The following is a 21837-nucleotide window of genomic DNA, read 5'->3' on the forward strand; positions in this document are numbered from 1 at the left end:
TGATGTCAGCAAAGTAAAATGGAGTTTGTCTGGTTCTTTCATAGCAGGAGAAATAACTTTTTATAGTTTCTATGCTTTCAGAATAGGAAAGACAACTAGTATGTGAAATCTGATTTGGCCTCAACCAACCTCCAATGGGGCCTTATAGAGATAGTTCTCTCAAAAATGAAAACAATGTTGTTTGGACTCCAGAATTCTTCAAAATATTATTTTCTGTGTCCTGCAGAAGAAGAAGAAAAAAGTTAAGCAGGTTTGGAACAACATGAGGGCAAGTAAAGGATAGAATTTTCAATTTTGGGTGTACTGCCATTTTAAGATGACTGTTAGAAACTGTTCCCCCTCCCTCATGATGTGAGATGCTATCCTGTATGTACTGGTTTTATAAATTTTAGAACATCCTTGTTTAAGAAACATGCAGGCCACATAATCCAGCGGTGAGCAATAGGAATCCATTTCCCCTCCCTCATGGTGAGAGCTGCTGTTGTAGGGTTAAAGGGTTAGTTCACCTGAAAAATTAAAATTATGTCATTAATGACTCACCCTCATGTCGTTCCAAACCCGTAAGACCTCCGTTCATCTTCAGAACACAGTTTAAGATATTTTAGATTTAGTTCGAGAGCTTTCTGTCCCTCCATTGAAAATGTATGTACGCAATACTGTCCATGTCCAGAAAGGTAATAAAAACATCATCAAAGTGGTACATGTGACATCAGAGGGTCAGTTAGAACTTGTTGAAGCATCAAAAATACATTTTGGTCCAAAAATTACGACTTTATTCAGCATTGTCTTCTCTTCCAGGTTTGTTGTGAGCGTGTTCACAACGCTGTTGACGTATGACGCTGCTGACGTGTTTTCTAGTGCGCCCAATAACAAAGATAACATGTCAGCAGCGTCGTACGTCAACTGTCACAGCAGTCGCACTCACAACAGACAGAAAGCTCTCGGACTAAATCTAAAATATATTAAACTGTGTTCCGAAGATGAACGGAGGTCTTACGGGTTTGGAACGACATGAGGGTGAGTCATTAATGACATAATTTTCATTTTTCGGTGAAATAACTTTTTGATATCTTGTATAGGGATAGCCTAGATCTTAACCAGTATCAGCATGATCAATATTAGAACCTCCTTATATAAGAAACACTGGGAAACAGAATCAGATGGCAGCCAATCCTCACTAATCTGATTTGGGTTTCAAATCCGTTCTTTAGGAGTTCACACTGATGAAATTTGATATATATTTTTTTAAATTTTGTAATCTATATCTGGTTTATCCAGCTCCAGACAATAAAGCACATGTTGTGTAACATCACATTTCTTATGTCTGATCTGTTCTGCAGATGCGTTCCAAAAAATCTGTTTTTACTTGGATTTCAAACCACATATGGATATAGTTTGGATTGTACTGATTAAGGCTGATTTGATGTTTGCTGAACAAAGCCTCAGCATTAAAACGTTCAATGAATAGTTTAAACCCTCTTAGTTACTTATAGTGGATTTAAAACAGTTCATCATTAGTCTCTTGCTTTCCACAAGGTCTGGTTTGTTTTAAAGCAGACCAGATCACACCAAAACATTTGAACAAATGAGTTTTGGGACATTTTGGTATGTTTAGTCAAATAAGTCTAATGCTCACATATATTTGTAATGTAAATTTAATCACTATAAGTTCTTCTCATATTATTTTGGATCATGTGGACCTCTGGTGAAAATATAGGCATGCTAATTATAAACGTGGACAGCTGTTGACAGCTTACATATTTAATAATGGTAAAATGTATAGAGAGCATGTATATAGAAAGGTGCATAATGATTGTAGCTAACCTGATTATCTTTCTGTAGCAGGCTGTTTAAGAAGATAACTGGCTTAATGAGTCAGTCCAGAGACAAATATAAAGCAATATAATAAAATCGCTATGTGAAGGCTTCTCCCATGGGCAGTTTCACAATTGGAAATCTGTTCCACCCCCAAGCCCCCGTCGTGTCTTCCCTGCCATGCTTTCTTTCAATTACACACCTGCAGCATGAGGTAGTCACAGATCTCTCCGGTATGTTTTTACAGACCGCTTGTAGCCTGTTCTTCAATAAAAACCTTTGTAGGTAAAAGATTAGAGACTCTGGCTGACCAACACTTTAAATTCACTTTTTGTGGTCCCATCTTATCATCACTGCATATCTCTGTGGTAGAGTTTTTAAGTGTGTTTACATGCATAATAAAATGCTGAAAACTATCAAACACGACAGAGATTTTTAAATCCTTATTTTTCTTCAAAATGTACACAGACATGCACAAGGTGTGCACTGACATTGAATATGCCAACAGAATAGTGGTAAATATGTTTACACAAAATCTGGGTAATAGGCAAAAATATACTTGTCCAACAAGTTCTCCTTAACCACTTTTGACATTCACAATAAAGACACACCATTTAAAGGGAAAGCTCACCAAAACATGAAAATAATGTGTTTCATAATCAGTGTAACATTAGACCAAAAACCAAGAAGTTGTCCTTGTAATTGTGCTTATCTTCAAAAGCATGTGTTCACACACACTATCCACTCTTAAAATGCTCTGAAAATTGGTTTTATTGTCAGCATGTGGCTGGTCCAGCACATTTTGAGCTCTCAACGTAATATTGAGCAATTCTGTGTGCACTACTGTGGGTGAAAAAATTAGCTTTGAAAAAGCATAACAGATGCAGATGCAGGAAAAAAAACTTTGTAGAAAGTAGAACAGTACCATCCTTAATGCAATAGGACTTATTTGTCTCTTTATTAGGGGAAATAAGCTGAGAACTGAAAACCCATATTTAAAAACCCACTTAAATCCCATTAACAGATTCTGTGGAGCACCATGCACAGCCTGATGTTTTTTAAGCAACCTGGTTTGTCATACACATATAGTTCAATAATTAATGTTTAACGTTAATCCATACATTTTGATGCATTTGTGGACCAGTTTGGACCATCTTAAATTCCAGGATACAGTAGTTTAAGATCCCAATAGGTTTTAGGTTTCAGATGCACAATAGAAAAAATAAGTAAAGAAAAAATTGCATTACTTAATCATAACCCCTTTTCTGGTCATTCTGCATGACTAAAATTGTTTCCTACTGACCAATATTTGATGCATATCCAGTTCTAGAGAAAAAGAAAAGGGAAGTTCAGCATAATGTTAGCAATTCCAAAATCCTGGATTTAACTCCTAGTGAACTGTTAAAATATTTTGCATGCACTGCAAGTTGCTTTGGATAAGCGGGCATGCCAAATTAATAAAAGTAGAGAAAAAGTGCGGCAGTGTGGAAGATGAGAACCGTAGAATTTTTTTGCTTCAGTGGTAAAATGCCAGGCAGCTTTATTATTGTCACTTATTCCAGTGTGACCAGCTCACAGCCAACAAAATCTTAGAACTAATGAACTTGTTAGCAAAGATGAATCAAAAGAACTGTAAATGCTGCTCCAGCTATCATACAACAAACAAGTGTTAAAAGGGAAAAACTAAAGAAAAAAAAAGCTGTGGCTTCTGTTCACTCCAGGGAACGCTAAACTTGTAGTTTGTGATAGCCAGAGAACTGTGGAAGGAGGGAAAACATTGATCTCTTTTTGTCTCACACAACTCCATTTTCTCATAATGATTTATTACTAGCCCATGGCTCTTCAAACAACCCCCTCCACGAAATGACAAGTGATGCAATACATCTTTTTGAGTTTACTGACCCATTTTGTTTCTTAAACAAAGTGTCTTTCTGTGGTATTTCCATTTATATTTGTTTCATTGCATGTCCTATTACCTGTCATTTGGTTTAATAGCGAACAGACAGCCGTCTGGAGACTTTATTATTTGCTGAATTGATGTACAAATGAATCCGCTAGTGAGTGAACAACATACGGTTAATCACCAAAATGAATGACGCCTCAAAATTTGGACATCTGCCTCTTTTTGGGCTCTCCTTTGCCAGAGGTGTGGGGGCATGTTTTCAGGGCACCACAAGTTGCTTTGGTTCACCACCGCAAGGGATCTAAAGCACGATCCTAAACGCAATGGCACATGACTTTGTGCCTGACGCTTTGGACAGGTGCACGCTGGGTGATTTATGCCTGCGTCATCTCCCAGGTCCCCAGGAGCCAATAGTGACTGTTTTTTTTTTTTCTTCTCTGCTGAAGGCAAATTGGAGGCAGCGATTTCTTTATTTTGGGAGCCAGTACAAATGGAACCTGCAAAGATGCAAACACTCCTGACAGGGAGCATTTTTCTCCAACCAAATGCCTGCTCTCAGAAAAAGTTTAATAGGTTACTATATTGATTTGTTATCCCTCTGCAGGCTTTTGTGGGTTTTTTTGCTAGTTGAACATTCTCACACAGCAGGTGCTCTCAGATTCTGTTACGGGTCATTCTTTTGGGAATGCCTACGTTTGCATCACGAGATTGATGGCCTACCGGGATAATATCAGCACCGACCACCTGCCTAGCTACACAGCAGTGCTAATTCGATCATATTTTTAATGGATTGCATGTCACTGTGTAGCAATGCTCACACGGCTTGTGAGATTTCGATAATTCAGCTTCTTTGTCTTTATACATTTGCTCATTAGACATTAGATATAAGTTAAAAATGACATTGTACCACTTTTAAGAGAATGAAAATGAAAATTCTGTCATAATTGACTAACCCTCACGTTGGTCCAAACCTGATGTCTTAATTTCCTCTGTGGGACAAAATAGAAAAATGTATGAAGAATGTCCTGGTTGCATTTTTTGCAAGAGTCCGTCAAACTCCAAAAATGACAAAAATGCAACAGCAAAAGCATTGTGAAAGTGACGTCCAAATCAAAATTATTTCAGAATATGCTGTGTTGGACATTAATTAAATATTTTTACTTAAAATGTTCACATATCTGTACTTTTACAGAGTATTTGTATTTTGAAAAAAAACGCAGAGCATGATACCTTATTTTATTCTTGTACATTTCATAAAAACATATTGTTCCTTATAATTTCGATAGCGGTGTCTGATTTGTGAGTGATTCACTCTTTTGAGCTGATTCATTTGAATGAACTCATTGAATCAGTTCACAAATCATTTTGAATGATTCATTAGTATATTGGACTGATCTGATTGCAGCTGTTCGTGAGTCAACAACTTTCTGATTAATTAATTCATTCGAAGCGACTTTCTCGAGCTAAAGACTCAAGCCGAGGTTTTGACTGATGACACAAAAAGAAAGAAACTAATGGCAAATTTTTTTGTTTATAAGTTTACTGTACATGAAAATCACATTAAGGTTATATACAGGGCCTAAAGCTAACATTTTGCCACACCTGCCAAAGGTGACGTTAGAAAATTTACCAGTCACATCTAATTGAAATTTGTATTATTATTAATAATAATATTTTATATTTTTATATTTATTATTAATAATATTTTAATAAATTATATTAAAAAAAATCAATAAAGAAATATCCCTACAATACTAATGAACTGCAAAGAATTTCATAATAATAATACTTATTATTTTACACATTAACAGTACAATTAAAATACTAATATTTAGTAAGTGTTTTCTAAACCATATATTACGTTCTCAGGCATGGTTAGAATTAACAGTTTCATACTGTTTCTTGCCAATTTTCTGCATGAGAGGGCAGTTTTGTATTGTATATTTTTTAGTTTTGTATAATGCTTTTTGTTTTGTTTTTCTGAAGATTGACAAACCCAGTTTCCATCTATGTCCAGTATTTCCCAAAAGGAAAGCACACCAGGGTGAGTAAATGCTGATTGAATTTTCTAAACTATTAATTTAACTTGAATAGCGACCATTGAATTCAGCAATTATAGAGACAGTTTAATGTGATAAAGATTTCAATGTAAAGCTATCCGCCTCCTCTGTGGAATGTTTCCTGTGTCCTCTTACAGGCAAGTGTGCCTCTGTTCCATCACATAATTGCATTAGGTATTATCAGACACAGATACAAGAGCTCGCTGGAGCATAGCAGGCAACTGCAGCTCAGGGGGGCAGTCTGAGGCATGGCCTGCATTGACATCACCCTCCCTTAAGGAAGTAATAGACTGTGGATTATGCATTATTGAATAATAAGGAAGAGAGAGGAGCCAAGGCTGATTCAATTTCTCCTATAAATATTTTATTTTTCATTCACCTCTCACCAGATTGTTCCTTTCTCTCCTCATTTCAGTCTCTTAATATCTTAGTCTGGTCACAGATGGCTGCAGGGGTGTCTTGTATAGATTGTGCGTTGTTGGCAAAGGTCCTGGATACAAGAGCATCTGTTGAGAGGATGAGCCTCTGACATGTGGATCCTGGGTGGAAAGCAGTAGAAGCGCATCGGTGTAACACTACATGCAGAGCATATGTGGTGCTCAGTCAGCCTTAAACTCAAAGCCTGTGTCAAGATGTTATATGTACAGACACAAGAGGCCATAGGTTTTGTTATGTATATTAAAAAGTGAAAGAAAGTGACGTGACATACAGCCAAGTATGGTGACCCATACTCAGAATTCATGCACTGCATTTAACCCATCCAAAGTGCACATACACAGCAGTGAACACACACACACCGTGAACACACACCCGCAGCAGTGGGCAGCCATTTATGCTGCGGCACCTGGGGAGCAGTTGGGGGTTCGGTGACTTGCTCAAGGGCCCCTCAGTCATGGTATTGCCGGCCCGAGACTCGAACCCACAACCTTAGGGTTAGGAATCAAATTCTCTAACCAATAGGCCACGACTTCCTTAAGAATGAAGTTAGACAATGCCATGAATCAGCATAAGGACCGTAAGAAATGATTCATTAACATATACCAGGGATTTTGCTCAAGATCCTCAAATAAATACTATTGTGAAGGTATGCCTTACTAAAATATAAAGGCAGCTGTATATTTTTGTTTTTACTCTTACCCTTTATACTGTGTGTGAAAAATATTAAGAGTGATATTGACATGTTTTTAATAAATTAAATATTTGTTTTGTATAGAAGTATTATGCCAGCATTATCATCTTTGGAATATTTTAGAAACTATTTATGATAACATATATTTTACCTACCCATTCTTGATGTTATGAAGGGGTGGGCGATATGACCAAAATCTTATATCACAATATGAGAAATTTTATATCACAATAACAATATTTATCTTGATATAGTTGTTTTTTCTTTTAATAAGGTTTTTTGTGCTATTAAGATCTTTGGTGACAAGGATTATAAAAATTCTATGGTATCAATGTCAATATCAAACTAATACAAGAAAAAAGAAAAAACCACTCAAGCTCACTAGGGATAAATAAACAGTCAGTGATGAAAAAAGAAAAAGAAACTAATTACAAGCAATAGGACAAAAAACTACAATAAATAAGAAATACATTGTGTAAATGATTTAGTCTTCACTGTGTTAGTTATATCCATCTATATATATATATATATATATATATATATATATATATATATATATATATATATATGCATAATTATCATCATTATCATTATTTATTTATTTTCTTCTTATTCTAGTTACAAAAGTGATTTAGTCAAGAGCAGTGAGAGATTTTCTCTTACTGTTGTTTGATTAACATGAATGGCAGACAGGACGAATATTGGACAGCTTCCTCTTTAAGACCGAAGTCCGGATCCAGTATACTGTTACATATGCTTTCACAACTGTTTACATTCCCTTAAGACTTAAATGACTGAGTTTATGAGGATACTTGCAAAGCAGGCATTTGGACGCATATAAGTGTTTATGCAATCGTTCAAAGACAATAAAGTGGCCAAAATGCTCACGAGCTCTATTAGCAGCTGATGCGCGGCTTACGCACTCCTCTCACACAGAAACAGAGACAGTGCACACATATAGCTCTGTTGTTTGTGTTTCAATGGCCTAAAATAAGTTGTTTTAAACTGCAGTGCTTAAAAACGCATGCAAACATTAAGTTTTCATGACCACACGCACTGCAACATGACATGAGCGCGCGCATGCTGTTATTCACGCCTCTGCCTGCATCCCCGTGTAATGCACGTAAGACTGCCGTCATTCAAATTATGAAAAAGTATTGCCGTAAACAATGTATTTTGCGGCACCACGAAGTAAACAACAGAGCATAATATGAAATTATAGACTTTTAATTTCGTCCATCCGATATACAGGTGCTGGTCATATAATTAGAATATCATCAAAAAGTTGATTTCACTAATTCTATTCAAAAAGTGAAACTTGTATATTATATTCATTCATTACACACAGACTGATATATTTCAAATGTTTATTTCTTTTAATTTTGATGATTATAACTGAGGAACTAAGGAAAATCCCAAATTCAGTATCTCAGAAAATTAGAATATTACTTAAGACCAATACAAAAAATAGGATTTTTAGAAATCTTGGCCAACTGAAAAGTATGAACATGAAAAGTATGAGCATGTACAGCACTCAATACTTAGTTGGGGCTCCTTTTGCCTGAATTACTGCAGCAATGTGGCGTGGGATGGAGTCGATCAGTCTGTGCTCAGGTGTTATGAGAGCCCAGGTTTCTCTGATAGGGGTCTTCAGCTCTTCTGCATTCTTGGGTCTGGCATATCGCATCTTCCTCTTCACAATACCCCATAGATTTTCTATGGGGTTAAGGTCAGGCGAGTTTGCTGGCCAATTAAGAACAGGGATACCATGGTCCTTAAACCAGGTACTGGTAGCTTTGGCACTGTATGCAGGTGCCAAGTCCTGTTGGAAAATTAAATCTGCATCTCCATAAAGTTGTTCAGCAGCAGGAAGCATTAAGTGCTCTAAAACTTCCTGGTATACGGCTGCGTTGACCTTGGACCTCAGAAAACAGTGGACCAACACCAGCAGATGACATGGCACCCCAAACCATCACTCACTGTGGAAACTTTACACTGGACCTCAAGCAACATGGATTGTGTGCCTCTCCTCTCTTCCTCCAGACTCTGGGACCCTGATTTCCAAAGGAAATGCAAAATTTACTTTCATCAGAGAACATAACTTTGGACCACTCAGCAGCAGTCCAGTCCTTTTTGAAGCGAGACGCTTCTGACACTGTCTGTTGTTCAAGAGTGGCTTGACACAAGGAATGCGACAGCTGAAACCTATGTCTTGCATACGTCTGTGTGTAGTGGTTCTTGAAGCACTGACTCCAGCTGCAGTCCACTCTTTGTGAATCTCCCCCACATTTTTGAATGGGTTTTGTTTCACAATTCTCTCCAGGGTGCGGTTATCCCTATTGCTTGTACATTTTTTTTCTACCACATCTTTTCCTTCCCTTCGCCTCTCTATTAAAGTGCTTGGACACAGAGCTCTGTGAACAGCCAGCCTCTTTTGCAATGACCTTTTGTGTCTTACCCTCCTTTTGCAAGGTGTCAATGGTCATCTTTTGGACAACTGTCAAGTCAGCAGTCTTCCCCATGATTGTGTAGCTTACAGAACTAGACTGAGAGACCATTTAAAGGCCTTTGCAGGTGTTTTGAGTTAATTAGCTGATTAGAGTGTTGCACCAGGTGTCTTCAATATTGAACCTTTTCACAATGTTCTAATTTCCTGAGATACTAAATTTGGCATTTTCCTTAGTTGTCAGTTATAATCATCAAAATTAAAAGAAACAAACGTTTGAAATATATCAGTCTGTGTGTAATGAATGAATATAATCTACAAGTTTCACTTTTTGAATGAAATTAGTGACATAAATCAACTTTTTGATGATATTCTAATTATATGACCAGCACCTTTATACCGTCATATCGCCCATCCCTAATGTTATGTGTTTAAAACTTTAAATAAACAATTTTATATCTTACTGTTAAAAACTAAGAGTTTTAATCTCAGGGTCTCATGACTTCCATATAATTTTGGAAATCAGTGAGTATAATATTTGATGATCAATATTTCCAAATATGATGATCCACTTGTGAAGGTCAGCCTTAGTACTAAGTCTGACCTTCACAAGTTGATCATCATATATATTAATATATATCAATTATCATTTCATTTTGCTTTCCAAAAAATATAAAGCATAATGAAATAAAATATATACAGTATATATATATATATATATATATATATATATATATATATATATATATATATATATATATATAATACATGTGTTTAAAACAGTATTTAATGTATTCAGCATTAAAAAAAATTGTAATAATAATTATGATGATGATGATTATTATTATATTTTTATTATTTTATATTAATATTTTTTAATGATTTCTTGCTTGCATGTGGACCCTTGTGGGACCTGGACCCTGTTTTGAAAACCCCTGACATATACTTCAAAAATAATTGAGAGGGTCTAAAGAGTGTTGATTGGTGGTATTTGATTGTAGATTAATCTCTATCACCAGCTGAAGAAAAAATCATCATGAAAGTAACACGGAGACAATTATTTGTTATCTAGTGCCTTTGAATCAGGCAGGCCCATTACTATGCACTTGGAGAGCACTCTTATTATAGCTGGTTGCTGTTAAATCTCTCAAACACATCCCAGACTAAAGCTATCTACAACTTTGTTCTCCTTGCCTTTGAGCTATCTGAAGGTCAGGTTTGTTTGACAGATTCCGTTTGCCTGGGCGCTTGAGAGCCCCACTTCCCCCTGTGCACCGCTTTTCTGTTGGCTTTGCGTGATTGGGTCATCTTTTTGATCCTGCATTGATATTCAAAATACCTTTTGAACGTGAAGCAATATGCGGCCTTCTGCAGCCACCATTTTATCCCCTTAAAGGTGAGATGCTATCAGAGCTTTCATCAGCAGCAGTCGAGCGAGGTCGACTACACGCGTTCACAGGCTCTCAAGGGAACACAGCTCTCATAAAGACATTTTTATAGCATACAGTTTCAGGCTCAGGAAGCTTTATGGAAAATAAATAGTCAGAGTTGAGGCTTGAACATGAGACTTGCTAGTGTTGAAAAACTGACTTGAGGAAGGTGACAGCTTTGAATTGTCACCATCTTGATTGCATGTTAAGTCTATTAATACAAAACCATAGCATTGATTTCTGTCCCTTTAATGCAGAGCACTTATACACTGTATTGAGTTTTCGATTGATCCTTTTGGGGTTTTCAATTAACATCAAGTCATGAAATTCTGTGCTAGAGTTTAATATGGTTTAGCAATGTAAAAATATACTATAAGAATAAACATACTGTGTGCATATATATATATATATATATATATATATATATATATATATATACACACACACACACACATGTAAATATATAAATACACACATATTTTCTCAATTTTACAATTGGGCACTAGGAATACAAATGAGGCATACTGAGACATTAGTGATTTTTATATAATTAATATAATTAATTTTAATAATTTCAAAATGTAATTTAATAATTTAATACACTGCAACTAAAAAAACTATCAAAATATATTATAAATAAATAAATAAATGAATGATCTATCTATTATCTATTATATACATTGCTTTAAGCTCATAAAGAAAAAAACCTCCAAAAAAGATACATTTACAAAACAAATCAACAGGATGTAAAAGTGCTGTATAGAGACAGAAATCAGTGCTATGGTTTTCTATTAATGAACTTAACATGCAAACAAGATTGACAGCTTGACTGCAAAAAGGGTTGCCATTGATAGGCTTATGTTCAGTGATATGGAAATAAAACAAGCAATAGATTGATTGACAAAGACAATATAGAATGAGAGAGAACAAAAATAGTACACCACTTATAAAAAAAATACATTTAAAAAACCTCGTTTATTATTTGATGTGTAACATCATTAATGAAACATTACTTCACTAAATTGCCCAGACAAAGCCCCCACGTACAGATATCTGGGTTGACAGCAACAGTCAGGCCACGAAAATCAAAACAAATGAGGAGAACGAGGGAGAGACAGTAAGCGGGGCTACCACACAAACGATAAACGCTAATTAGTTCCTCTAATGGAAGAGCACAATTTAAGCAATTACAAACCAGGAGACATGCTCATGAATAATCCTGCCAGGGCGGGAGGAGGAGAGTCCTTCTGAAGGTAAAGCTCTGAAGTCTTTCCTGTTGCTATTCAAATGAGGTTTAACCTTATAGAAACAGACAAAAAATTTGCTAGTTTAGAGTGGTAAAAAAATTTTGAAGATTACATATCAACATGGTCTCTTTCTTCCAGCATAATAAAATCAGTGTGAACCAGCATTTTATATGCTAATTGGTTTATTTTTGCTTTATTTATTTACGTATTTGGTTTGAAGTCGTGTCATATCTGGGGCGATGTAGGCGTACTGTCACAAAAAAAAAAAAAAGTCCCTTAAGGATTATACAAGACTGGTTTATTTTGCCCTAAAACTGGCTAAATGTACATTATCCCTTACATATAATTAGCCTCAGTTTTATGCGAATACAGTTTTCTCCAGCTTTTTCCTATATGCAAATATGTAAATTGCATATAGAAATTAACACCTGTACAAGCACAGTAACTATATGCATTTGTTGCACCTAAATAAGCTACAGAGCACATATTTCGATGAAAATCTTTTAATGGAGAGTAATGAGGAAAATCACATCTACAATTTGCAAAAATTAGATTATACAGTACTATCAGGCAATGGAAATAATACCTGCCTTTATAACAGAATAAACACTATATGATATTATATAAACACATCCAGTAAGTGGATAATTACCGCCTCTGTAGCCTCTAGCCAAACAAAAATGCTGCAGTTGTTGTGTATTTTTTGATTTGTGAATTATAGTAGGGGATGTGTTTCTGAACACTTTCACGAGGTGATTATGAGCATGTATATGTTAAACAAACAGGCCTCGGTTCAGTTGTTAATGTTGGCTTCTCATTATGGGTGTAATGAAACAAAGCCTGCTAGTCGTGCTTCAGTGGCACACCAAGTCAAAGAGATGTGTCCGAGCCATGTTTCTGTCTGTTGTCTCTAATTAGAGCATTCATTATACAGGGACCAGAGATAGGCTTCAGGCTTCTATGAAGAGTAGCAATGCATCACAGTCAAAGCACAAACAATACATGTTGGTTCAGCATTTCAACCTGTCTACTTATGCAAAAGATGCAGTTTCCTTAAAATATAATGGAGTCTGAGAGCATTACTGAAAATACTGCTTATATATTTCCTAATTATTTTATTTAACTTTGATTTTATTTAAGCTATTATTATTTATAAAATATTATTTTAGATTCATCAATGCTGTCTGCAATAAACAAAGTAAAGAACGTGGTTTTTATGAAGTGAATTTGATTTTTGGATTAGTAACCTATAAGAAGAATGTACACAGTGTAATGTTTCAGCAGTGACAACCACATTTAAATGTGGGAGTGGATGGATCCCCTAAATAGTTTTGTGTGTGTACAGAACAGAAATCACTCGCAAAACTGATTGACACCGTGTGGTAACCATAGCAATGTTTAGGCGTCACATGTGTTTGGTATCCACAGTAATATTACAGTAACCAAAGACTTCAGCAATTTAAATGAAACCAACGTCGACAGAGGCATCTTGTTTGGAAGGCTGCTTTTGGATTGCCATGTCCACTTATTATAAACATACATAGGCTTGGCTCATAAAATGATCCAGTTTATGGAGTTAATAAAGCAGCCAGGAGCTATCGTGATATTTTGGCATGTGGCTTATGTCCAAGATAAAGTGTTTGGATTTAAGTTTACTATGAGCTTGTTCTTATATGCTGTTTTTTTCCTACCAAGATCTGGCAACAAAAATGAGTCAAGAAATACCTTGCTCCCTGTGATTTCTTGCACCGCGGATACAGGAGAGAGTCACAAATTTCATATGAATCTAAATACATGATCAACATGTTCAGTTTGTTTTCATACACACTGCATATCATTTTTTAATACAGTTGTCACTATTTGAATGTTTTGGGAGTTAATTTGGTTGTTAAATGTGGTTGTCTCCCGCCTTAACATCTGCTAATTCAGGCAGTAGCATCCTCATCTTCACTCTCACAAATCCACTGGTCCATATCATAGAATTTTCTGGTAGCATTGAGGAAGTTGTTATTTTGAAAAAAGAATGCAGATTTGAATCAGTGCTAATGCTTCTACTGTATTTGTGTCAGTGTGGTATGATTTATACTGGAAATGCATAGAAATAGGGGAGACTGGGGATAATTTCAACACTTTTGCACTACAGTATCTATCTGAAACTTTGATATTATTTTATTTTTGTCTACAAATTAAAGTTAGTTTAAAATCAACTACTTTCTAAGTGGTTAAACTGGTGTATAATGGTGTTATATTCATTCTTGGTCTTCCCTACCAAAGCTATGCTATGTTTTCATATCTGCTTCTGCATACTAAGATATGCTCCATGCTACTGTATGTACTTAACAGCAAACTTATAAATTGCTGTAGAGTTTGGAATACAACTGAATCAGGCCCAGTTTGTGAATGCAAAAACATCAGTCAGAAATCGTAATCTATCTCAATGTCTATGTTAACATGCTTGGCTGCATCTGAATGAACTTTGAAATTCATTTTGTTCCATCACAGTTCACATTTCTCCAGTACCACTCTTCTCCCAGCCCTAAACTTTCTACTGCTCCCAACTTCAGTTCTACATTTCCATTTAAAAATGCAAGTGGCCAGTGGAGCAAGAGATAACACATCAATCACAAGCTGGCTGGGAGTAAGCCTCCCCTTTCACCTGCCAACCAATGGAATGACAGCTTGCCATCACCCAGCATCTCCTGAGAGTCTGGCTCAGCAAACCTTTCACACAGTGCAAGCCGCCCACAGGGTGACAAATCTTGCATTCCCAGAGCCCTGTGGAGTCTGGCTGATGTACTTGCTCTACCAAAACACTCTTTGTCCCCAAAATGGGATAGATGTTGGAGGGCTGAGAATCTGTTCTAATGAAAAAATGGCGGCTGTTTTGCAATCCATGTAATTCTGAATAAAACTATTTATACCTGAAAAAAAAAAAAAAAAAGTGTAGAAATATAAACCAGTAATGTCAATGTATGTATGTACTGTAACTTGTTGGCCATCAAGCAAGTTACTCTTTATGAATACCTTCATAGAAGTAAAAATTAGATTTTTGAAGCTTCCTCAATTAGCTCAATTAATTAAAAATAGCTAAAATTATCTGAACATTTTATACAGTATATCTTCTTTTGTGTTCCACAGAATAAAGTAAATTGTACATGTTTGGAACAACCTGAATGTCAGTAAATTATTACATGGTTTTCATTTTTGGTTGAACTGTCCCTTTCTTTATTAATAAAACATAATATAATTTAAATAAATGTATATCCTATCCTTTATTTTTCTATTTTGTATATGGAATTTGGAAATTATCACCTAGAAATGTTGTTTAAGAGATTGTTTTGACAGGAAACAAATGGCAAGCTATCACAGAACAAATCATAATTGCTTGTTTTTGTAGTTCTCAGAAAGCTTTTTTGACCTTCATACTTGTGAACATGTCCTAACTGACTACATGATTATTTATTTATATCTTATTAAACTTGTGAATAATCATGAGTTCATTATCTAAACATTTGAGTTTTCTCTCCATTTTTAACTGCACTTTCTCATTCACTTTTTGACTAGGTTTTTTTTCCCTTCTTTCTTTCTTTTTTTTCCACAGCCTGACTAATCCAGCACAACAATGCCACTCTGAGAAAATTCTGCAGAATTTGATAATGTGATCAGAAGAATCATGACTTTCATAATGTCTTTCCTCCCGCCTCTTCACTGTTCCAGTGTGACAAAATTAAAATGGCTGATTTACATTAATGGTCCTCACAACTTTAGCGCGTGGCCTGCTGTGCGCTCGGTGGGGTTGGCCTGCATGAAAAATCCCTTTATTAAACTGTCACAATTTTAGCTAGAAAAATTATGTCCAGATAAAGACATAAATAAATGCAAATCAGATAATTAATGTGTTTCATACCACACACTGTGCATGAAAGCTCAAGGGGGCTGGTTCCCTCTGAGGAAGCATTATACACCTCGCTCCAGAGATTTGACTGTGTAAAACACAGCTGCATTGATGCAAAATATGCTGTCCAAAACATACATCCAATTTAACATCTATGTGACCAATTATAGACCTCCTGAACCTTATACTGTACATGCATCTTTGACCTGACCTAACTGACATTTCTTTGTTGTACTGGTGATTTAAAGTGTCTCATACCTGTTTCTCATACCATTATTGTTAACATATGTTCCCTTCTGTTCACTCTTCCAGTGAGCTGTAAATTGGAATAAAGTCAGAGAAAGCTGTGCTGAAGTAATGAGGCTGGCAGAAAGGGATCTGCCCAGAGCAATTGTGGAGAGGTGAGGAAGCTGAGCTCCCTAACGGAGCATCATGCCCAGAGTCTGGAGACGACTGCTGAGAACGGAGTAGAATGAGAATTAGTTTAAGGATGTGTGACTTTTTCCTCTGTCATTGATGTTTTGTTTAGTTCCCTGTGTCTAGTTAATGAAAATGGTTCTGGTGCTCTGGGTTTCGTTGCACTGCATTGTGGGAACTCATTATCAATGGTGGGAGAGGGGGGATGCAGAATCCTCATTCAGTTTTCTAATGGGAATTTTTCGGGGTCTGAAACTAACATCATTCATATTATTGAAAACAGCTGATTCACATTTAATCATTTAATTCAATATGATTATATGACACTGAAGGATATTACATTAATGGCTGCTGAAAATCCCGATTTGCCTTTACAGGAATAAATTACAGCTATATTACATTTATAAGCAACGATGTACTAAAAACAGAAATGTTTTTCCTTTGCATTTTTAAAAAGTTTCCCGTATAGATGGCAATGTCATCAAAATGATTCCCGTTCACATGGAATCGCAAAAACAACTTAAAACACTGTATTATGCATGCCAGGTCAGTAGTTGTCACTGTTGCCATGTAAATAAATGCCCAAAACACATTAAAAAGTCATGTAAACGGCCCCTATAGAAAATTTGAAATTGTACAACTATTTCACTATTTTACAGTTTTTACTGTATTTTTGTATTTAAAAAATGTATAGCCTTTGTACAGTATTTCTTTCTTTCTTTGTTTTGTTCTCATACAGATTGTTTTCGCTTCAGACTGGTTGATTCTGAATTTCACAAGCAAAGGAAAGGTATGAGGTGGAAAACTAAGCATTTAAGAAGTAGAAACAAAAAATAATAACAGCATATAATTGTATGTTGTTCATAATCCAACAACACCAAAAATCAGCCAAAAATCCTCTCCAAACACAGTGAGATTTCGTGTTTGTCCTCAATACATAAGAATTTGCAGATTGTTGACAGCATGAATGGCAGATTCAACAACACCTCATTGGTTAACAATGAATTGTCATTATCTGTAACAATGTTTACTGAGTGCCTTGAATGACAAGGCAATATGCAAGTGCTACAAGCATGATGTTTGGTTATATAAAAATTGTCAGCTACAATCGGGGTCACCAAATTACAGCACAATAAACAAGCAGTAAAACCCATGAGTGCAGTGAATTTGAGAGAGCAAGTGTCTAAATGAGTTGCTTTTGCTTTCAAAACACTTTGTGCACACAATAAAAACATTGTGCTATTTTAGTTTGACAACTAGAGTTTTAGTACATTACTTTAGTATGAGTTTTAGCCTGAACTATAAGGACTCAACTAAGAAAACTTATCTTGACTTTCATATCTGATCTCGTGCTTTACAACTCAACTGCTAAGACTTAACTAAGCCAATAAAAAAAGCTTGCAAGTGTCACATAAATGTTTAACTGCTGTGGCAGGTATGAAATAATACAATTGTAGATCAAATGTAAGAGCTTTTAACACAGGAGATGTAGAGTAAGGGCTTATATTAACTCTCCTGGGACACATGTCATCATGTTTTTAATGCTTTTAAGAAATGAACACAGACAGTTTGGCACGATATAAGAAACATATAGCATTGTCAGTCCAGAATGAACAATGTACTGGACTATTTTAACTTCTACAGCTCAGCTGTCAGTGTACATAAGCTTTCATTGTGGCTGTGGTAGGGCTTTATCAAAAAGCAGTGAGAGATCAACCATTTGATTGGTTTTAGTGATTAATCGGCACTGATAGTTGATTGCTTATCCGGGAAAATCCTTGCCGATAGTTTTTCTGGGTTGCCACACGGGGTAAAAAGCATGGGGCAAAAGGCACACAGTATTAAACTTTAGCTAAAATAATGTTTTTATTATTATTATTAGTTTTTATAATGTCTAAGTTAATACTTGTTCAAAACAACCATTTTGGCAAAGTTTTTCAACTTCTACTCTTCTACGGTCATATATGTTAATATAAAAAAAATATATTTTAAAATACAGAAACCAAATCATTTTAAAAAGTAAATATTCTGAAAGCAGTGAAGGAAATATCATAATTTTATATAGATTTAAGGTAGTAACAACAAATTATATTTTATCATATGATATGATTATCATGTTTTTTTTTTTTATATGATGGTTGCATTATAAACATGGTGATTATCTCTAAGATTGACACCCAACATAATGATATTTACCATCTGACAACCATGCCATGCCAAATGGAAAAGTCAGCCATCTATTAATTATCATATTAATTATTGTGCCTTTAGACCTAACAGCAGGGGAGCTTTTTACCCCAAATTCCATACTTTTACATTATTGTTAAAATTATTGAAAAACTGTTGCTTCAATTATCTTAAACTAAAATTAAAACAACCAATACAACCAAAATATAAAAAAAAATTCAATAAATTTATATATTTATATTTTCTACTTAAATCTACAAAATGAAAAGAAAAAAAACATCAAATACAGAATCAACTACACGAAAACACATCACTGCAAGGAGGTATTGGGCAAAATTCAAAGGATTTTTTAAATTAATAAAACAATAGACATTTATTAACTTTAAGATTACTTTTTATCATGTAAACTACCTATATTCATCATGTTATATGCATGTGTGTGGGACAGAGGAGAACACGGCTGCATCACAGCAGAGTATGCTGCCCATATCATAAAACAAAGTACAACAACAACAACAAAAACATTGTACAACAATGGTGCTCATTTCAGAGTTATAATTATAAGGGCATCATTTATCAAATTTTTCAATGAATTGCACTGTTCTAACTTTACAGTTAAAAAATAACGAGATTAACCACGCTAGGGCATATCTGTAGTTATCAAACAAAACTATGAAACTGCAGGAAAAAAAATAGTATGTGACCCTTTGTCCCTTGAATAAAATCCTGCATTTATTTTCTTCCATCTCATAGATAATTTGCTTTCTGTCACTCAGCTGACATGCTCAGAGCTTAATATTAAAGCCACGGAGAGACAGAAGCAAAATTTTTTCTTTTATTTTTTTATTTCTCATCACAGCTACTGATTACATTCTACAATTAACTGCATTTTTAAAGGAAAATGCTTAGATTGTCATTATACATTTTTAATCTTGTCTTTTTAATTATTCCAAAAATGTGTTATAAAATAAGTGTCTCTTTACAAAGACTGTTCTGAGGCATCAAACTGAAATATCCCAGGCTCCAGTGTTATTTTAGCATTGTCTGCATATTATTATTGCACATTATATTATTTATTTATATTTTGAATATTTTAAAATTTTTGAATGTTTTTTTTTGTCATTTTGTTAGTGCTTGTAATTTTAAAAATATTTCCACATATCTGTAATTTATTTTAGTACTTTAACTCAAACATTTCAAACTGTTTTTCATCTAATATTTATAGTTTATTTTAGTTTTATTTCAATTACAGAAAACAGTTTAATAGCACTAGATATAAATTTGTTAAAATTAAAGGTAAAGCTTTATTTTGCAACAAAAATACAAGAGGTTAAAAATCTTTCTGTGTAGGAGAGTCTGCTTTATGTGACTAAAAAGCCCTGAATGATGTATCAGTCATAGTTTTCATAAGCACATGAATAAGTATCTGCATATTTAATCAATTAATTAGTTGTCCATCATTATTCCTGACCTGGACCTTAACCTGTCTGTCTCACTCAGTTTGTCTGTAAAATTCCTTCTATTGGAAAGTAATTTTCTCCAATCTCTGATTCTACAGATGTGGACGAAAACACCTGAGCCCATATCAAATCATCCTGATGCAACTGCTCTCAAGGCAGCATAGACCTCCAGCCCAAACAGAGCAGAGATTCTCCAGTGAGTTCTGGAAGTTCATCAGTTGAGAATTAAGGATAAGGTTTATACACTCATGAAAGAAGAACTGAAGATGACCTCAAAACTTTCTTAACTCGTGTTTTTATAGTGAACAATTCATCAGTCAACATTATTCCAAAAAGAAAAGTTTGTCTTTGCAGTCTTCCTCTGTTTCCTTTCCTGCCTGTCAATTAGACTGAAAGGGTTATTGGATAATGTTAACAAATAGCCATTCAGCTATTTTAGCAAACACTCTTTTGCTCTAACTCCATTCTTGTGTGTAATTCTGTGTGTAATATGTCTGATGATCCAAACTGATTCCTGCTCTACATGTATAAATAAATGTCCTGTTTCACTACATTACAGAATTCAAATTGGTTGTTAATGGCAATTCACATTGACATGTTTTTGGACAATGTGATGGAAATAGACACAGAAATGAGGCCAAAAGCTGTCAAAAAGTATTTATGAGAGCTGTCATGTTACATTTAAGATGACATTCAGAAGTACAGTGGACATCTACCCAAATTCTTCTCATCCAAGGAAATTTAAGTTACCTTCCCTAGAGCATTTTCAACAAATTCAATGTCAAGTGCACTATCTATCTGATTAGCCTTTATTTTTTTATGACTAATCAGATATCTCTTCATTTTCTTGTTGTTGGGAAAAAAAACTAATTATTTGAAATGAATGATAACTTCTTTGGTTGCCAGGTAACTTTTGTTCTTCTTTTGTTGCTGACCTTCCAACTAATGTACAGTACTCTTGAGTTACTGTCATCTAATTAATTTTGCATGCATATCTTCATGCAGAAGTCAGTGAAACAGTGGGTTTTGAAAACATGTTGTATACATTAACTTAAATTTCTTAAAGCTCCTGCACTTTTTAGCTTTTTTTTATAAATGTGGCGAAAGCTAAAAAAAATGTGGATGTGATTGTGGGTGCCAGCGGTTTTCATCAAACACAACAGACGATAAAACAACGGTTTTGTATCAGACATTACAAATAAAAAGCATTATTTTTAATTAATAAAAAGAGTTCAGGGGTTATAGACTCATGCAGTGTGAATATATAAGATGACTACTTTTTTTAACATGATGTGATCGCTGGGGTAAAGCTGGAGACCCGCAAGGCACTTAAAAATGCATGAGTGTGAAAGACACTGAAAACAGATTTGTGCTGGAGGCATAAAAAACAAACATCTTGTCAAATGTGGGAATTCTTCATGGTGTCTGGTTTGAAGGGTGAAACTGATTGATATGTACAGACATTCGAAGCGTCTTTCTCTTCTAAGCTTTTTCCGCCTGTCTGAAACTGACTTTGCATTCATGATGCAAAATGTAGATGTGATATGCATGCATGTTGTCTATGTGAGAGAATAACCTCCAGGCCTAATAGTGGACTGGACAGTAATTTTTTTTTTTTTTTTCTGCAAGGTATGTGTTATAAATGTTAGACTGAGCTCTAAAATCTGTGTGTTTGTTACATTAGACCCTTCTTTCACTAAACAGGTATTTTGAGCAAGATAGATAGATACATAGTTATATGTAGATAATTTCAAAAGATATTAAAATTACAGAAAAAAAGGGGACTTATATAAACTGATATGCATATATGTATATTTAGATAGATAGATAGATAGAAAGATAGAAAGA

General features: G+C 34.9%; 1 long non-coding RNA gene across 1 annotated transcript; it reads left to right on the forward strand.

Moving 5' to 3' along the window:
• Positions 1–5718: 5718 nt before the first annotated feature.
• On the forward strand, positions 5719–20625 carry LOC122148071. The gene is made up of 3 exons (XR_006162067.1): positions 5719–5762; positions 16238–16326; positions 20088–20625. It is a non-coding gene; the product is annotated as an uncharacterized LOC122148071 (long non-coding RNA).
• Positions 20626–21837: the final 1212 nt, after the last annotated feature.

This window comes from Cyprinus carpio, chromosome A16 (assembly GCF_018340385.1).
Source record: "Cyprinus carpio isolate SPL01 chromosome A16, ASM1834038v1, whole genome shotgun sequence".
Classification (NCBI taxonomy): domain Eukaryota; kingdom Metazoa; phylum Chordata; class Actinopteri; order Cypriniformes; family Cyprinidae; genus Cyprinus; species Cyprinus carpio.